Here is a 20096-nt window from a genome sequence, read left to right as displayed (position 1 = left end):
ACATAACAAGTCATTTTCAGAAAGTTAATGTGACAGGGTGGTAATTGATGTGTCTCAGGAAAATGATGAATTAATCTGAAAGTAGAAAGGCCATCAAAGTCAATTCCTAATGAATTTACTTTACTGACCGTGGTCCAGACTTCCAGATTCAAGAAATGACATTATGCTTATTTTGTTTAGTAATTTTGTCTTCAGATATATTTTATTTTCACTCAAGGAAGACAAATCTATGATTTCGCTAAGTTTTATTTTTCACTAGTTTTCTCCCAAATCCTCTTTTATCATAAATTATTAAATAATTTATCAATAAATAATTATATCTATTCTTTTATTGTTGTAAATTAGTAAGCGTTCAAATACAGAATAATACAATTTGATGTTATTAAATAGGGTTATTTCAGGTTTTTCTTTAACGTTCTTATATAGCACTATTATCTGAACTACATTGGTAATTTTAATTTCCCTGATTGTAAAAACGTAAGTGACTGTAGAGACTTTTAGATAACTAGAAAAATGTAACACTTCTGCATGTGAAATATATTTTGTTTATAGAAATGACAAGCATTTATTTTGACGAATGTCTTATTTGTAACAAAACACTACATAGTGTTCTTCTTCGCGAATGGACAGTTTAGATTAAGAGACACATTCAGCTGGCCCTGGAAACTCTGCCTAGCTCCTCCTGGGCCCAACCCCCTACCCCAGCAGTCCATGACATGGTCCTCTAGTCACAGCAGAGGAATAAGAATTTGCCTTCGATGACACAGAAACATCAATTCCAAAGAGCACCTGCACCCCTATGTTTATAGCAGCATGTTTACAATAGCTAAGCTTTGGAAACAGCCCAAATGCCCAAAAGTAGATGACTGGATCAAGAAGATGTGGTGCATATACACCATGGAATATTACTCAGCATTCAAAAAAGATAAACACATGCAATTTGCAGCAACATGGATGGAGCCGGAAGGGATCATACATGCTCAGCGAAATAAGCCAGAAAGAAAAAGAAAAATACCGGATGGTCTCACTCATAGCAGGAACCTAGAAAACTTAAATAAGGGACCAGGAAAATGAATAACTATAAGAAAGTGAAAATCAAAATCAACAAACAACTATGAACCAGAGACACTCTATGGGTGGTGGGGGGCGGGGAGGGGAGGGATTGGGGTCAAAATAAGGGGATTGCAATTGTATGGGAAATATAAAAATAAAATTTATTAAAAAAAAAGAATTTGCCTTTGATTAACAAACTAAACCAAAACAAACCCTAGAAATCGACTGCAGAACTGAGGCTACCAGACGAGTGTGTCTGTGTGTGTGTGTGTGTAATGGGGAGAACTGATAAATAGTTAATTTCCTATGAAATGTCTTATAAAGGAGATAAGCTATTGGGCAGTTCAAAGAAAATTTATGACTCTCTGTGTAAAACATGCAGTGACCTTTCTTAGGAGGTTAGGTAGCATAGCAAGATTGGGAGGAATATGCAATAGAATTAAATTAACTTGACTGAAGTTTAGTTGGTAATGATAGAAAGATCCATCGAGGCATGTCAGAGTTTGCTGTCATTTTATGCCTCCCTCTGCCAAACAATAAAACTTTAGGGATGATCCATAGGCAATAAGAGCAGACCTGGGTCATGAGACTGTTCTAGTTTGCCAAACATAAGGATGAGGATGCATGGCATACAAAGTTCATGCCTCCAGAAAAACAAGGTGTTCTCTGAAAAGTTGGTGTGTGATTTACTCCTTCTACCTAATAGTGAAACAGAAATATAAGACCAGTTCAGCTGGAGAAAAACATCACCTGTTAATATTAATTTTGCAGGGATTTTAAGAGAGCTCAAGACATCAACTCTTGGGTCTTCATTCCAGTTACACTGTTTTGAGTGACCTCTCTTGCTGCCTATGTCTGCTTCCTTCCTCCAGGGATCATTCACATTGGGGCAAGGATAAGAGCATGAGAACCAGTGGCTTAAGAGCTGGAGAGTTTGGGGATGAGAATTAACTCCAGAAGCCAAAATGTCAGCTCACTTTAGCATCAAAATATCTACTTAGCCAATACCATTTGGTTTAATGAGAGCTGTTTCTGAACTCAACACATATGTTGGTAATTTTTTCTGAGAACAGTACGATGACCAATTTACAGTGTTGCTCTTCATAGGTCTAAAGCACTCCATTTATCTCATTTGTTTATACCATGTGGCTACTTGGTTAAGACAAGTTTTGAACTTTGATCCTGGAGATGATTTCTCCATGTCAGTTCTTCACCATGTCAGTGCCCAGTTAGGAAATCTCCACATTACTGAGTCTGTGAAAATACAACTTTAGTAAAATATTTTGATGATCAATACAACACTCTACCACAAGTGTTATTTTGGACATTTAGATAGAAAAGAAAATGTAAATTGTTTATTCTTTGTTTAACGCTTCTCACTCATCCACTTACAACTGTATTCTGTAGTGGTTCCCAAAATGCCTGCATCCCCGGCAGCAGCACCACCTGAGAACTTCCTGGGAACGTCAAGTTCAAGGCCACACCCTATACCTACTGAATTGGAAACCCTAGGTGTGGACTCCAGCCATATGTTTTAATAAGCTCTCCAGATGACCCTGGTACCTTCTGGAACCTGAGAACGGCTGATTAGCCCAGAGATGGATAAGACCTGGACTGTGTGTTGGCCAGGCATCTGCATGCACTGTGTGGGTACATTGTCTTTCATCATTGTTTGGCTAGTGATTATATTATTCAGTGAAACTGGCCACTGCTAACTGTGTGATTCAACTCATATGTCACAGGAAAATCACTCCAGACTCTAGAGAATGAAAGAACGAAATGCTTATCCAGGAATCAGCTTCAATATTTGAGTGATTTTGGTCAAGTAATACTCTTTGGGCTAATTTATTTCCAATTTTTTAAAAGAAATGTTTGGAATAAATATCTGAAATCCCTCCAGCACTAAACTGAGATCCTACCGTGTTTTCCAAAATTCAGCCACTGGATTTGGATTCATGAGGACAATATAATATTTCTTTGGAGTTTCAGTTTATTTTCACTAAAATAGTTGTTGGCTCTGGATATAGCTTAGTGTACTCTTTCCATTTGCTGGATTTATTTCTTTTTAATTCACCCAGTTAAATTTAATATGGCTGTTGACATAATTGAGAGATTTTTCATTTCATATTTCTCTGTTACTGGCCATCGCTTTCTGTTTTCCTATCATTTTATTATGCTTAATTTAATGGCATTTAAATACCCACAGCATTTGGCAGTCTTTCTAATTCTCTCCAAATTTTAGGAAAACAGAAGAGCGGAAGCATAAATACATCAGTAACTAACAAGAATCCTCTTTGCTTTTTAAACCAACTTTGATTTAATTTTCCATATCATGGTCCCTCCCCCTCTTGTGTGAAGGTGGTTCTATTTTAATGCAAAGTGAATAGGAAGCCAATGAAGAAAGAATAATTACAACTCACATTCATATTTCACATTCAGCTCCTTTTCTATTATGCTGAAATCATATTGTTCCATGTACATTGGACAAAATGAACATGGTAAAGGGAAGGAATTTAAAAAAACATTAGATGTTCCTCTTGTAGAGCAATGTTTCTTAACGTGGGATGATATGTGAACTCAGTCAGGTGGGTGACCGTCTGAAAATAAAAATTCTGAGCAAGTAGACATAGAATTTGAAAACTAGGGATGCAGAGCTTCTAAAACAAGTAGCCAGTGGATTTTTTAGGTGGACTAAAATTTGGAAGACCACAAGTTGACCCAGGTTGCCACAGCCCATGATGATCGCCTTTGTGATAACTGCAAATGACTTTAGGTTCTTTCTGATTTGGTGTTACTGAAGCGTGTACACGTCTAGTGTGTGTTTCCTGAGGAATCCTTTATATTTAGGGTATCGTTTGTTAAAGGTAATTACAAATGATAGATTATCAAGGATGTTTCGTGCACATTATCTGTACATTTAAATCAATATCACAAATGAGGCGTGTTTTCCGGCCTCTAGTTTGGTGGCGCTCCTAGTGGCACGTCCTTGCCAACCAGAGGGCAGAGCACGCGAGGCCCTCCTTGCCAAGGTGAGGCAGGTGTGGGGAGCAGGAGCATATGGAGAAATAATTAGCTGGCTGAGTCTGGAATGCCAGAATAATTTCACCTTAAGCTAGTTAAAATTAATTATCCTACCTTAAGCCAGATAGAATTAATTCAGTTTCTCCCAAAGAAACTGTTTATTTGGCACAGTTTTGGGGAGGTAGCCGGTGTTTTATTTATACTCATGAACATCTCATAATTAGTACCGTGGCCTTTGGCTCTATATATAATATAGGCAAATCAGAATGAAAATGTGGATTTACAAATTTTTAAAGCCCAAAGTAGCCTTCTGTTCGGAGAGGCACTGTATTTTCATGTCTTTGGGTTTGAGTGAGTCCCAGGCTGTGGCGTATGAGGAATGAATGCCCTTTGATTCTTCCCTCTGACTCGATTGCTCTTATCCACTTTTTGCTTATCACCACATGATGTATTTAAGAAAAATGATTTCAGTTAGTTTTCATAGTTGCAAAATTGGATTTTTTCAGAACGAGGTAAAGCACTGCCTGGTTGTTGGGTGCTGTGCACAGCACGCGCTCTCAAAGGCTGTGGCCTGTCTGCCCACTTAGTTCCTGTGGCCTGTGGATGTTACTTACAAGGAACCAAAGAATAACACGTGGCATTTTTAAAGATGCAGGTTATTTCATCTCATCGATTAGGAGAAGGAGAAATTTCAAGTCAGGTAGTAAGCGAGTCTTTCACTTGTCTTGATTGATTCAATGAAAGTTTACTGAATAGTGTGTCGCTAAGAGTTTGGTTGTGAGATCAGAAAAATAGGTCAATAACAGAAAGGGAAGCGATACTGGGGCTTGGATGACTTGGAGGGATGGGGAGCAGATACCCACTGGGTGAGCTGGAGTAAAACAGTGGTCAACCCCAGAACAGGCCTCGGTGCAGGCGGAGTTGCCTGTGGGAGGTGATGGGGAAGGTGGGAGCTCCGGATGCCGCTGTGTGGCCTCTGCTTGGCTACCAGCCAGGGGACAGGGAGTCGCTGTGCACTTGCCTCCCTGCCCAGGAAAACCAGCCCTGCAGCCAGGCCTTGCTTGAGCACATGCCTCGTCCAGCATCTCAGTCTTATCTGGAGCTGTAAGAACAAGGGACTCAAGAAAAAGTAGATGTTTAGCATTGCAAGAGGAAGCACTGGCAGGAAGCTGGCACAAAAGGCTGCGAGCCAGGCTACTCTTTGTCTCAGGTATACGCGGTGTGGGCAGGCAGGGCAGGCCGTAGAGTAGGAGCTGACCTCAGGCAGCCGCCAGTCAGGTGGAGACTAAGCGCATCAACAACTGAGTGTCTGACGGTCACACTGTTAACACTGTATGTTAGCTGACTCATGCCCTTGCTTCCTCCTGGGGCTCTGGGGCACTGAGTGAGCGCAGAGGATGGACAGAAAGGGCTGTCTGGAGAAGAGCGACACAAGACCAGGACAGGGTCCTCCTGGGGTCACATGGAGCCTGCATCCTGCCCGGAGCCTCTGAGGCTGGAGAGATGGCAGGTGTGACTCCTAGGGGTGAGCCTGGACAGGACGGAGGAGGTGCTGATCTCACGGGCCCACAGACAGCCTGGAAGTTTCCTCTTCATTCCCAATCAGTCAAAAGCAAGGATGATGCAATCAGACTGGGATTTGAATATGCTTATTTTATTTTTATTTTTTGGAACCAGGGCTGCAGACTGAGGGATATTGTTTCACCTCCCCTGGGGCGTGTCTGTGCTTCTTTGCTTCTGGTACAGTTGGCACCTCTTTGAGAAAAAGAGCTCCTTGAAAACCATGTCATTTTCTGAGATCATTTTAAGGGCCTCAGGGTAGAGGGAGAGCAGGTGCTTTGGGAGAGGGGTTTTTGGAAGAAAATTGAGCTTCTGAGATGTCTGTCTGAGTTGACTCCCTCATAGGGCCCTGGAAGTGGTGGAATTCCCAGGATTTGATGACTGGGGAGCTGGGAAGGCGGCTTGCTCAGCCCAAGGGCGGGCATTGTGGAAATGGCGGGTAAACACGAAGAAGAGATTCTGGAGTCTCTTCATGAAGCTCCCAGCTGCTCCTCCTGAGGGAGCTGGTGCTGGGCTCAGCTGGTGTCGCTGTGGGAATTGTCAGGTTCTGACCTTTTCTCCTGACATGATTCTGTTGTTCTTCCCTGTCCAACTTTATTTGCTAAAATTAAAGTACCTTAGTGTCTTGTTCAGGGACTTTATCCATCAGTTCAAATTATTCTTGATGTATGCTAATGATACAGCTTAGTGTCTTTAATTATCAAGCCCAGGTCAAATTGTTATTTTGGAAACTTTCCATTAGCATCCTCTGCAAAATACTTGTTGGCGACTTATTTACCTAAAATGGTTACGTTTCATTTTCCTCTGTAGCTTTACCTCTTTTTAGTTCCTCAAATCTACATTATCATCATAGAAAAGCAGATTTATTTTTACTGGGATGCAACCAGAAAACAGATCTCACCTTCAAGTGGAAAATGGACAGAGTGAAACATTATATAAGAATATTTCCAGCATTTTAATTGCCATATGTGCATTAGAGAAATACACACAGTACAGTTCCCTTTTCTTTATACACATGGACATGCAGATTCACATATACACAAGATAAGCGTGGCAGTATCACAAGTTAAATATTGATAAATCCAAGGTGATAAAAGACTTTTAGAAAGTCCCTAGGGTTTTTGGTTTTTTTTTTAATAAGATTAAAGATTTTGTTATCTGAGGTCAGAAAGTATAAAACCTATACATACAAGACCTTTAAACTAAACAACTTTGGGGAGTTAATACACAATGTTTTGGGGTTCCTAACATCACTTTATTTACTTTCTATTCAAACCTCTCTCATAAGTTGATTTCCCTGTAGGATCAAATCCAACCCCAAATTTCAGGTTCTTTCCTGTGGTTAACATTGGCACCTCCTCTACCTCCTGGCGAAGTAGGTGATTCATGTTTAGCTCATCAGAAAACTTAAGTTTTCTGGGCATCTACTGGCATGGGCATGTAATCAACCAGACCAGAGGTAATTAAATGTATGATGCTTACAATTTCAGGACAAATTCTCTTGTGTGTGAAAACTGAATCTAAGAAAATAGGGAGCTGTAAGGGAATATTGGAGTTGTAAAGGGTATGTTACCATCTCTGCTCACTCAGAGCTCCACAGGACCAGCAGAAATGTAGAGAAGGAGGAACCTTACTAGGGGCTGAATGAACCTAGGGCTTCAGCATGACCTGGATTAAGACAGGCCTGGGGTTTTTCATTGTTTATGTCAGGAGATTTTCTTTTTCATGAATTAAAAATGTGACTTGTTCCCATTAAATGGCAATCAAAAGAACCCCCAATATTAGTAGCAAATATATCTTCATAAGAGGCAATTTTTAATATATAGTTTAACTAAATTAAAAAATATTATTTCAAGCAAAACTAGAATTCATCTTCAAGGTGGTTTGTTATTAGGATAGACAAGTGGTACTTAGCTTTTAGCTTTCAGGTATGTATTCTGTATAAAATAATATAGGGAAAGGTGTAGCCCCTCTACACACACACAGTTGTGGTTGGTGCTACATTTTCTCTGTCATATCTGTGTTGAAGAAAATGATTCCTTGATGTATTCATAGTTTGATCATATCTATTTGGAGAGATATAATCCATGATACTTATAAATGGCATAATGCTAAATAATTATTTTTAAACTTTTTTTTGAAGATTTATTTATGCATACAAGAGCTGGGGTACAGGCCAGAGGTGTGGGGGGTGAGAGGAGTCACCAGAGACAGAGTGGGGAGCAGAACAGGCAGACTGACAGAAGTACACTGCTGAGGGGAGCAGCGGTGAGACAGACGAGGTCTGCCAAGCCATGTGGGTTGCTCCCTGGCCAGCTGGGGATCAAATTCGTGCTGCAGAGTCTGCGGATTGCTTCATAGTGTGGTGCTTAACCCCTTGCACCACCGGGGAGGCCTTAATTTTTTTTTTAAAGATTTGTTTATATATACAAGAGCCAGGGTACAGGCCAGATGTGAGAGGAGTCACCAGAGACAGAGCGGGGAACAGAACAGGCAGACTGACCGAAATGCACTGCTGAGGGGAGCAGCGGGTGAGACAGAAGAGGTCTGCCGCGCCATGTGGGATTCTCACCAGCCAGATGGGATGGAACCCGCACTGTGGAGGCTGCGGACAACTTCACAGTGTGTGCTCAACTGCCTGCGCCACGAGGGAGGCCCCATAATGCTAAATAATTACTAGTTACCAACATTTAGCGTATTTAGAGTGACAATGAAACTAGATTATGCAGCATAAATATGCATATTTGAAAGGAATACACATAGTAGAAGAGGGATCAAAAGGCTTATTTCATCATTTATTCATTTATTAATAGAAATCTAGTCCTCCATGTCACCACCCAAAAGATCAATACAGCTTTCTCAACTATTTTTACCCTCACTGCTTTGAAAACATTGACTTCCTCATAAATCCTACCAGGTATAATGCAGCAATTAATTGTAAAGAGAACGGAAATTCAGAAGTAATATTTCAATTTCTAGAAAAAGTATTCATCTTGGTTACAGCAGCGGTTACACTGGGATTTGAAGAAATTCAATATATAGAACTGTGTTCTCCCGAAAGTCCTTTTAGTCTTCTAGAGATACACCATATGAAGTTGAACTTGGTTGCAAATTTAGTGCCAAAGGACATTTTTTCTTATTTAAGTCCTGAGTTATGACAATTCTTAGTGTTTGTGGGTGTGCAGGTGAGGTAATTACACAGTTTCTCCAATAAAAATGATATTGAGGTATTATAGCTTGTTCAGATCTGTGGTTTTAAGATCTGTGAGAGAATAATTTCGCTATTTGTTGTGGTGAATTTTTGCACATATTCTTGCATTTTTAACAAGGTCACCGTAACCAAGATGCTATGAGTATTTCAAAATTTAAATCGAATTTTGTCAAGAATCTGAAGGCTGCTGTCTGCTGCGGAGCTGTATTATTAAACATTAAAAACCACCAGGTCCTCTTCAGGTACTGTTCAAAGAAAAGCAAACAATTTAAGAAAAATCCCTTAAGGTCGAGAAGGAGCTTCTGCCCTGGCCTGAGTTCTTCACTCTAATTTAAGAAGGAATCACCACATCCTAAGTATCTGGCCTTTTCTCCTACTTGAAGAAGCAATCTCTGCTTCCTCCTTAGGACACACAAAAATGTAGTTGGGGGGGGGGCTACCCTATTGTAGGTTTATTTCTAAAACACACCCCCTCCATCTGAGAATCTCATCTGTACTCTGAGAGTGAAGGAGTCATTTTTCCCTCCTCATCATGTACAAAGAAGTTACCCCTCCCTTCTCTGAGGCACCTTGGACCCCCTCAACACTGAGCTTATACCCCTTTCTCCCTAACCTGTGATGGGTCCTGCATAATCATTGTTGCTCCCCCTTGCTTCTTAAGCAATTAATTTGCTACCCTCTCTAATGCTGTTTTGATTAACAGTCCATCCTGAGAACCAAGAGGGGTGGGAGATTTTTTTCTCTGTACCCCAATAATTCTAATACAAAAAAACCCCTCCAAAAGGAATTTAATTTGTTAAATTAAAAAGAACACATGATTTTCTTTCTCTTTTCTCTCCATTCTGTCTTGTTTTAATTAAAGTTTAGGGAATCATTTCACAATTTATTTAACTCCCAAGATACTTGGGCTGCATCTTATTTATTCCTATGTTGCACTGTAATTGTATATTTTTTATATCCCTAATGAAACAGCGCACTGCGAAGTACATGTACAGAAAGCAGCCCCCACCCCCGAGTCCCTGTGCTCCTGTCTCACGCTGGGCTTGGGACAGACACAGCATCGGGTGAAATCTGCTGGCAGATACTTGAGCATTTCCACTTTATCCTGAAGCCTGCCCTCCTACACTTATCAGTTCCTACCAATTTTTACCCTGTTTGGTTGGAGAATCATAAAAGTGCAATGTTCAAATGTGCTGCAGCCAAAGCTTTCAAACTGGAAAGAACATCTCCTAGGCCAGGCAGAGGCAAACCAGCTGGCGCTTATCGGTGGGCCCCACGTGGAAGCCTGGACTGGCTAGTCCTGCAGCTGCCTGGGGGCCTCAGCGTCAGGATCTGGCGGCAGCGAAGAATTAAATGACAGTCCGGAGCCCCTCCACTGAGCTGAGCTGTCTGCACACTGCGCTCAGCCGGCTCTCCAGTGGCTTGAAGAAGCCAGACGGCTTGTTAAAATGCAGCTCACCTGCCCCCACCCCGCTGGCTCATGGAAAGGTCTGGAGCCCGAGTGTGTGCATTTTCACAAGTTCCCAGGGGACACTGCCGCCCTGGCTTGAGAACACATGCCAGGAAACACCCCCTAAGCCAAGGCACCCCAAAAAGGAGGCCTGGAGAAAAGGGGTGGAACAAAGCCTCTCCCAGAGGATAGGGTCTGGATACTGCTGTGATCTATGTTATGGAATCATCTCAGCCTGTGTGAACCGCAGCCCAGAAGGCAACTTATTTTAACCCACTGGTTCTTGATATTAGCTCCATATTAAAACCACGTGGAGAGATTAGGAGGCACTACTCCCAGCTCATCCGGAGTCTGATTAAACAGCATGACCAGCTGGTGTGGTTGGTGCCTTTTTAAAATTCCCCTTGAAATTCACGCTGCCCTCTGATATGCAGCCAGGGTGTGGGTCCCTGGCAGCCCCCCAGGGGACACCTCTGCAGCATCCTCAACCTCCCCTGCCTTTGTCAAGGGCAGCATCTCCTTGCCTCGGCCCCCAGGCTGCTCCAGGGGCCCTGGTCCATCAGGTGAGTTCCCTAAATGAAGGGCCACTGACTGCAAATGCCCTTCCCATTGGAGGAGATGCAACCGCGTATGAAGAGTCCACGTTTTTATAATAAAAGATTTCAAAACCAAACTGAAAGTTAGATCCTCATCAAACTCCTGAGCCTGTTTAAGACTGAAAAGACTCATTAGTCCTAAGTAGACCCAACACAGGCATGTGTGCAGGAAGGGCAAGTTTTTGAGGGAGCTGGACGGCGTTCTAGACCAGTGTAGGGGCAGAACTAGACACGGTGCAGGTTTTCTGATCCCATGCAGACCGGGTAAAGGAGTCAGATTCCTCAGTGGGTTTTTGCAGGTCTTTTATTGGGGTTCACCAGACAGATGGCAGGCAGGGGTGCTGGCTGGGGGGCTGGGAGGCCTCCCACCCCCCCAGCTAATCTTCACTCTATCTGGGTTCTCTGGTGTTCGTTCTGCTGCTTCTCGGCTTCTCTTTCGGCTTCTGCTGCTGCTGCTGGCGAACCCATGACGCCACCCTTAAAAGCACAGTCTTAGCCCAGGTGAATCCTATCTACATCTGCCCACACCCTACTCCAGGTGCCCGCCATCAGGCATGCATTCAGGACAGCAAGGATCCACCATCTATCCTGATGGCGGGAGGGCAGAAAAGCCTGATTTTTTACCTTACCCTACAACCAGCTAGAACTCACCTTTGCCTTTAGATTCTTCAAGAGGTTTACCTACGAGGGCCCCTACTTCTTATCTGTCCCAGAATCCAGGCAATGAGCTGCTCTCACCTCCCTTTTGAATAGAATAGGTTGACTCCCTGCGAACTTGCAGACTTGCATACAAAGCCCTTGATCTCCTCCAGGGTCTGCCGGGCTCCTCTGGGGTCTGGCCGGACTCCTCCAGGGTCTGCCAGCAGGCTCTGCACCCACCCCCACCCCACCCTGCTCTGTGCTCCCAGCCCCTGCTGCCCACCGGCCTCTGAGCCAGGAGCAGTGACTGTTTATTCTCCACAGTAGTTGCTTATAGTATTAGAGTTTCCTTAAATGTTAGAGAATTGGCCAGTGGTTAACGCGTATCTGTTTCGGAAAACAGTTTTGTTGATGATTTCCAGAAGCATCCACAAGAAACCAGCCAGGACAGGCTAGTCTTGCGGAATAAGATAAATTCAGCTTTGCATCTAGGACTCACTGGTACTATCTTCTCGGCCAATTTTCAAGACTGGTCTCCATTTGTTCTGATTCTAACAAGACACTTACCGGCACGCCCATCAGAACAGCTGCAAGTAGCTTTGGTGATGAGGTGTGGGTGGCAGTTAAAAGGACTTCATGAAGCCAGTCTCCATTTTCCTCCTCCTGCCAGTCCTCTTTTGAAGTGAGCTTGCTCTAGACACCTGTTCTCACTCTGGGTGCCTTTTCTATCCTGTCACATCCGCCGCTGGGGGACGAAGTCAGACGCTGGAGCACCAGGTAAGCGTTCCCTTGTTCAATTTCTACTCAGGCTATTCTGGGCCACGAGCCTCCTCTCTTCTGTAATGTCTGCTGTGTCTGTGGAGTAGCCAGAGCACCTACTGTGCGTCAGCATTAATGTTGCATTTATGTTGTGTTAGGAGTTGGTTTCTAAAGGGTGGAAGGAAGTTTGCACAGGTTTCTCAAAGGGATCAGGCTCATCCAAAAACTTCCCAATGATTGTCCTCCCAGCACCAAGCCCCTGAGGAAGGATTAGTTGCAAGTCCACACCCTTAGAGTCAGGTCTGATAATTCAGTTATTTTTGTAGTGTATTATCTACACAAAAAGCTAATGATACAACACGAACCTACTAATTCATTACTTTTCAGCGACAAGTCATTCAGGACAGAATATTCTGATCAATATTACACTTATAAATTGTTTCCTGTGACAGGAATAATACATTATCAAATTTTATTTAAATTGGATGAAAATTAGAAAGTCAAGATGGATATTATGGCTTTTTAACATTTGGTGAGAAAAGTAGTGCAGAAATGTTTTATAATCTTAAATACTGGACATTATAATACTTGTAATACAGCAGATTAATTTTGAAAATGTAAGGCCTGGAAAAGTTTCAAAGTACAACCTGGAAAGGTAACTAATCAAATATAAATATATTTTAAAAATGTTAACCTGATTAATCAAATATGGTTCCAATAGATACAATTTTGCGTTAATAATTGTCTCCTATTAAAATATCTGTATGTCTTTGGACCAGCAGTGATAAATTAGATTATGATGCAAATACCATAATTATTTATGAAACATAAATTGTGGCAAAAAAGACTTTAAGCTTTCTATTATAATTTCTTTGGCTTGCTCTTGCTATCTACTAATGATTTTTAAAACTAATTTAAAAGGGGAAGGACTTAAATAGAATATAATTATTTTAGAACAACTACAATAGACATAATTGCTCAATTGATTTAAAGTTAGTAAATGTCTGCATATTATTTCATACATTAAAAGCCGTGAACACCAAAGGCATTACTTCAATATTTCCATAATGACTATGATTGCCATCATTTCCACAAATGACTTTTATTATTTTCAAGCTTCATTATGAATATCTTTACAAAAAGCTGATGATATAACACCAGCTTATTAATTCATTACTGGAAGGGATCAGACTAGTTCAAAAACTTACCTACCAATTATTGTCCTCGTTTTTACATTCTTATATTAGGGCGCATTTTACTTTTAAAATGATTTTCCTTCCACGGTGTATTCAGGTTTAATTTTTACTCATTCCTCATGGAGTGTATTTCTTTATAAAAGTATAGTACGGACACTTATTCCTTAATTATAAATTATGGTCCTTAAGTCAATATTAATGCATCAGGAAAACACTAAATTTTAGCCTGTTAAGATCCCCACAGGTCCAACAGCATTCTTCCAATGGTTTATACAAATTTCATGCAATTAATCAGTCAAAGGTCAGAGATTGTTGGAAATGTGAGTTGTTCTACTCCCTGGAATATTGAAATCTGGAGTTAGCAGGTGTCGTGGTTAACAGCAAGGTGCAGGAAAGGCGTTGACTTGAGACTCAGATCAACACTGATTGCAGAATCTGGATCGATTTTTAAACCTCATTAAATGCCAGCTTCCTAGTTACAATTTCTCATAAAAATACTATGAGCATTAAGGAACACAATATATATAATTGTTTAATTCAGTTATTTACATAGTCAGAAAACATCTTGTGAACACGTCTAAGGCCAGTGCACACTGCCAGGTGCAACAATAACTGTGATAAAAACAATTCCTGCCCAACAGAGTTTAGGTGCTGAAGCAGCATAGTTTTTCCTCCCCCATTTCCTGTCCTCATGTAACTGGTCTGTTTTATCCAGTACATGGTATCACAGAAGGTAGAGATTTCCCAGCCTGAACAGTGATCTGATAGTTCTCAGAAATAACGCTGACAAGAAGTTCATCAATTGCAATAGTTACACGTGATGACACATTGGTGTCAATACCCGTAGCCCATCAGTTAGCTAACTAGATTTTTTTTGCAAGTCAGTACCAAGTATCTCCTCTGCCTCTGGGGATAAAATAGTGACCAAGACAGCAAATACTCTGGTGGTTTTCAAAAGCTGCTGGAGATGAGGTGTTTTCTATCATTGCAGGTAATTGAATGCTCGAGGCATGTCCTGAGGACAGGGCGTGCAGTGGGCCTTTCAGAGGGATTAGGCAAAGCATGTATCAGATCTGCCAGGTGTGATCGATTTGGTTCATACTGAACATTTGCACTGCAGACAATAAGTGGGCAGTTTGGTTGTGGTTGAGAATGCAGACTTGGGACTCCATTTACGTTGACTTTTCTACCTGCTAATTGTAACCCTGAGTCTCTGATCCAAGTTTCAGTTTTCTCGTTGGTAGTGATAATCAATGACTACCTTACAGGAAATTCATGAGTTTCCAGTGAAATAATTTGGTTCAAGTGAGTGTCCTTGAGTTTAGTGAAGAGCAAGGCTGAAACATTTCAGTTACTAAGGGATGGATATCTTTTGGGCCTACATATCGGTGTGCTCTCTGCATTAGAATCATGGGCTCAAAATGTTGGCCCCATTGCTGAGGTGACAACCCAGTTCACAGAGTCTGAAAATGCTTAGAGTTGACATGGGGTGCGGCGGGGGAACCACTGTCACGGGCTCTGGAGATAGAATGTGTGAGGTGCAGTCAGAAGGGAGAGCTGGAAGAGGGAGCTTCTTGGGAACCTCAAAAGTGGAAAAAACAAGGTGATAATCATGTAAAATGCCAATTCCAGAAAAGATGCTGGTCACCTCCATTAGTGCTGCTGAGAGAAAACATGGGGATAAAAGGAAACTTTTGCATTTATGTCACAGAAGTTGGTGATCTCACCAAGAGCTTTTCAGAGAGGGAGGAGAGAAAGAACTAGATTGAAATGGAATAGAAATCAACTGGAGTAGAAGGTGAAGAAATGAAAAACTACAATAAGCTTCTATTTAAAGATATTTATGAATTTAAAAATGAGGGCAAATAATGCCTTGGATAGTGGAATAATTTTTTTTAATTAAAAACTTGAGCTTTTTCATGCTGATGAGTAGAGAGGTAGTCTGGAATTCTGGGGCAGGATGGCAGTGGTCATTCAAGTTGTCTGACCGTGGTGGATGTGCTGGCTACAATCGGACAGTCACCCCTTTGATCACAATAAGATGGAGCAAGACTAGAAGTGTGTTGAGGCAGGCATGCTTTTCTGCCACAAGTAAGGCTTATGCTTTTCTGGGCAGGTGGATTATGGATAGAGAGGAAGTGGATTATGGTGGGGCTTGACAGTAATTGAAATGCTGAATCTCGATGTCCATGCTCAATAGTAAGAGGTGGTGGAGAGATGACAAGGGGGTGGGCCGGGGTCATGGTAACGTGGCCAAACGGGGTGCTAATGGGGACAATAATGCAGATAGCTGAAGATTAGGAACCTGAGCTCCACGTGTTACATGTTTCAAATCATCACAACTAAAGACTTGCACTTATAAAGTTATGAATTTCCACCCCCATGAAGAATGCTGAAGATGCAAAGCCGATTTTATTAGATTGGAGAAGTCTTAATAATTTGAGCAGAAAATGTGGCCTCACAGAGGCTCTTTCTTAGAAATTCCTCACAGCAGGAGTGGTAAAGCTCATATGGCCTTAATTTCACCCTTCAGTGTCTCATAAGACTAAAAACTTCAATTTTGGTGAAATGAAGGGAAAGGCTGTGTCAAGAGTTTTCTATCTGAAATAGTACAATTTTACCCTTCTGCTGAGTTTTCCACTTTACAAAAGCATTGGTTTTCCAACAGACTGCCTTTGCATTATTTTTACCAAGGAACAAGTGGCTTTTATGGAAGCCCCTGCCGGTGGCCTCCTGCGGTCTTCAAAGCTTCAGCCCCCTTCACTGAGGTGGAAACACCAGGAGACCCGATTCTGTTAAGCATTAAAAACAGTGCAAGATTTAAGTTGGTATTTTGACTTAGACTTGATCTCCATGTTTAAAATATCTGGAAGTTAGTGGGTCTATTTCATTGTCTTAGTTTGATTTAAAATTTTCAAGAACAGCTTCTAAGTGCTTCAGAAAATGAGTTTGCAACAACTTGATAGTATTTTCTTGGGTCCTGTGTTTAGACCAAGTGATGGTGGATTATATGGAACATAATCTGGCTATTTAAAGTGACCAAATGTGTGTGTGTACCACGTATCTGGAATCACCAATTCTACCCTGTCTTTAATATTTTTATGACAAAATTTGTTACTATAATCACAACATAATCCTGAAAATCTGGATTAGTTGCATTGCCTCCTATACCAATATTGTTTGGTGTGTGTTTTTTATTTGTCCTTTTATTTCTCTCTCAGAAGCTTCCTAGGTCTGGATTGTTAGGGCAATCCAAACTATAAAGAACCTAGACACTTTGATCCATAATAATTTATATGAATCTGCAAGCAGTATATATGTTTTTATAGACTATTCTTTATTGAAGCTGTTCTCAAGACACTAGTAAAGGCAGTTGCACTGAGGATTCCCCTGATGGTTTAATATGTGATGAATATATGATGAATCGTTATCAAAACATGTCACTAGGAAAGCAGAGCAGAGAATGTCCCTGTGGTGGAGGGATGACTCACAGGCCTGCAGCCGTGCTGGTGTTTCTACAGGACACCAAGACCCGGGAACAGCAAGCCTGAAAATCGGGATGTGCTGATTTGCTGCTGTCCTGGGCTCTGCTCTTCTGCTCTAGGTCTGCTGGGCAAGAACTATTTCAGTCTACACAAAGGCAGTGTGTGAGCTCTAGCCATAACCGACAAATTGTAATAATGTAAAGGTCGCCACATTTCAGCACTGGTTGAGGGTTTACTTTGAAAAGCACCAAGAATTCGCATTTTAGATAGTTTTGGATATTGCTTTAGTGTTCTGTCTCCTCAGTAGGACATTGAATAGTTTCCATATTCACAAATAGGTTGTTTGGTTAAGAACAGGGCTCTTGTTTTAGGAACTCCTGGCTAAGTAAATATTAATCCAGTATAGCATCCAGAGATCTACAGAAAATTCATCACAATAGCAATCATATACACAATCATTTTTTTTTCCGAATGAACAAGCAATGTACGTGAAAAGCTTATTTCAACTGCTTAGCAAACCTTTCAATGATTCTGAGTTTACTTTATACCCTATCTTATTTAGGAATGATGGGTTAATTTAATTATCAGTTAATTTAATTTTTCACATGCCAATAATTCAGACTCCTTAAAATTGAAAGTTGATTTTACAGTTTGGTTCTGAGTATACTGTTTTCTTAGTCATAATGGAAATTTTTAAGAAATAAAGGTCTCAGTAATGTAAACATAGGCAATTATAAAAATTAGTATTGTAACTTTGGTTTATAATTTCATTTTTTGTTTCTTACATGATATGAAAAAGTAGTACAGTAAAAATAATTTTAGTAATTAGTTTAATAACTAATATTCTAGCATTTTACTATTTTTAAACAATTTTTATTGAAGTAACATTAGTTTACAGCACTGTATGATTTACAGGAATAGATTCACAGCTCCTTGGACATATGCACCACACCATACCCACCACCAAAGCACCCATAGGCCCTCCCTTTCTTATCTCCCCACCCTGGCCCCCATACCATCCCTCCCCCTCTCGTTGCCTCAATTCTACAGTCTGATTTCTAGGACTTGGTTTTGATTTAGCTTCCCTATTCCTTTGTTTTGTTTCTCTGCATCTTACTTATGAGTGAAATTTTCTGGTCTTAGACTTTCTCCTTATTTCATTTTGTTTAATCTGCTGCAGTTCTATCTATAATCAGAAATGGCAAGAGTTTCACCTTTTTAATAGCTAAGTAATATTCCTTTGTGTGTAAACAGCACAACAACTTGTCCACTCATGCCTCCTTACACAGTTACTTAGCTTAGCTGTTTCCATATCTTGGCTATTATAAATAGTGTGCAATGACCATAGACTGCGTGTCTCCTTTCAAGTGAGTGTTGCTGTATTCCTTGGATAGATACCAAGGAGTGGAATTGTTTTATCAAAGGGTAAATTTTTAGTCTTTTAAGAAATCTCCATTCTGTCTTCCTGAGGAGCTGGACCAGTCTACATTCCCAGCAGAGGCACACAGCTTCCTTTTTCTTCACATCCTTGCTAACACTTAGCATTTCTGGGCTTTTTGATGTAAGCCATCCTCATGGGTGTCAAGTGGTATCTCATTGTGCTTGTGATTTGCATTTCTCTGATAATAAGTGATGATGAGCATTTTTTCATGTGCCTATTGGCCATCTGCATGTCTTTGGAGAAGTGTCTTTATACCACTTTCACTGCCAAAATATGTGCATATATTTAATATATAGCACACAAATAAAAGCCAACTAAAAGTCTATTGAATCTCATAAAATAGTAATTAAAGATTAAATATGCTGTTTTTGCATAGTAACTGGTATTTTATAGAAACTATAACCATGCTCCACTTCCAGTTTTAAAACAATGTTTTCAATTTAGAGTTTTAAAAAAATTTAGCCTTCCTCTTTATCTTGTAATATGGAAGAAATAAATATGAAATAATATAAATGATATTTTTGCATTATCACCTCATTTTTTCCAAGAGGCTGTAGTAAGTTCATTATATGGGGATATTAACCAATGTAAGTCAGCTCAGAAAGTAATTGATGCTCCTGAGATGGTAGTTGTCAGACAGAAAATAAGTGTTTGCCTGCCAGATGTCATTGCCTTTGGTTATATTTTCAGAGCCTTCATTTCTGTTGATTAAAATACTTTTTAACAGGGAAAGATTGCATCAGTATTAGATCTCTGTATTTTCAAATGTAATTTAAATTTTAGTACAATTTCAGGGAACTGTTTGCACTTGAGTTGTTTTCCTCTAAATTTATGACAAACTTTTTATTCTCCTGAACACTGTTCTAAATAGAAATATCCTGCTATCTTGATAAAGCTAAAAGCCAAGTTTTATCTACAACCTAAAAGCCTGCCATATTGACTCAGTTTCCAATTGATAACTGACCTAAAGGCTATTCCTAGTTTTTTTTTTTTTTTTTTTTTTTTTCCTAGGGGAAAGGAAAGTTCTGTTTACTATAAAGACACCTGTCATATGCTAGAAGCTACTACTACCGTAAATTGTTATAGAAGCTTGGAACAGATAACATTACACCAAAAAAAAGAATTATTTTCTTTTTGCATTTAGGTGAAATGTGTCCTCAACCCATCTGTTCTTTGTTTTCATCTCAATAGATTGAAACTCTGAAATTAACCCAATGTACTCAACGTGAAGATTCTTAATGGTCTATGATTACGGTGCAATACTAGCTCGCTCACTCCGTTAAAGTACATAGCCCATGAGTAATATTGAATCATCTGAACATATGGACTTGCCAGTTCTAATGTATGTCTTTAGCTGTCACAAAATATATCTGTTCACTGATCATATCGACAGTAACCTCTCTCATATAATCTGAGTTTGATTTCTATTTTACCAAGTCGAAAATTCAAGTACCATTCATTCCGTCTTCCATATTATAGATACTATGGTTTTCTAGGGTATAGAAAAATATTTTCCTCTAAATAGAGATTAGATGATGCTAAGAAGCAAATTCATAAATATTCGGAAACCTAGTGAAATAAGAATTCTCCAAAGAGGAATAATGCCTACCTAAATATACTTGAGATATTAAGCCCTTAATATCATAAATATTGTCCCTTGGAAATGTACATTTGTGAAATGCTTG

At 40.3% G+C, this 20096-nt stretch overlaps 1 protein-coding gene across 2 annotated transcripts in view; it reads left to right on the top strand.

Annotated features, from left to right (window-relative positions):
- LOC119242982 (coiled-coil domain-containing protein 102B-like) overlaps positions 1-20096 on the top strand; it is a 130427-nt gene that overhangs the window by 7818 nt on the left and 102513 nt on the right. The window contains exon 1 of one of the 2 annotated variants that reach the window (XR_005124592.2): positions 12177-12307. The exons of the other annotated variant lie outside the window; for it this stretch is intronic. The gene's annotated coding sequence lies outside the window, so the exon portion shown is untranslated. Of the gene's footprint in view, positions 1-12176; positions 12308-20096 lie in introns of those variants that run through there. 2 annotated transcript variants of the gene reach the window in all.

The sequence above is a fragment of the Talpa occidentalis genome, unplaced genomic scaffold (genome assembly GCF_014898055.3).
Source record: "Talpa occidentalis isolate TD23 unplaced genomic scaffold, MPIMG_talOcc4v2.1 talOcc4.13, whole genome shotgun sequence".
NCBI classification, from domain to species: Eukaryota; Metazoa; Chordata; class Mammalia; order Eulipotyphla; family Talpidae; genus Talpa; species Talpa occidentalis.
The sequence above is the reverse complement of the archived record's forward strand: the minus strand, read 5'-3'. Positions and strand labels throughout refer to the sequence as shown.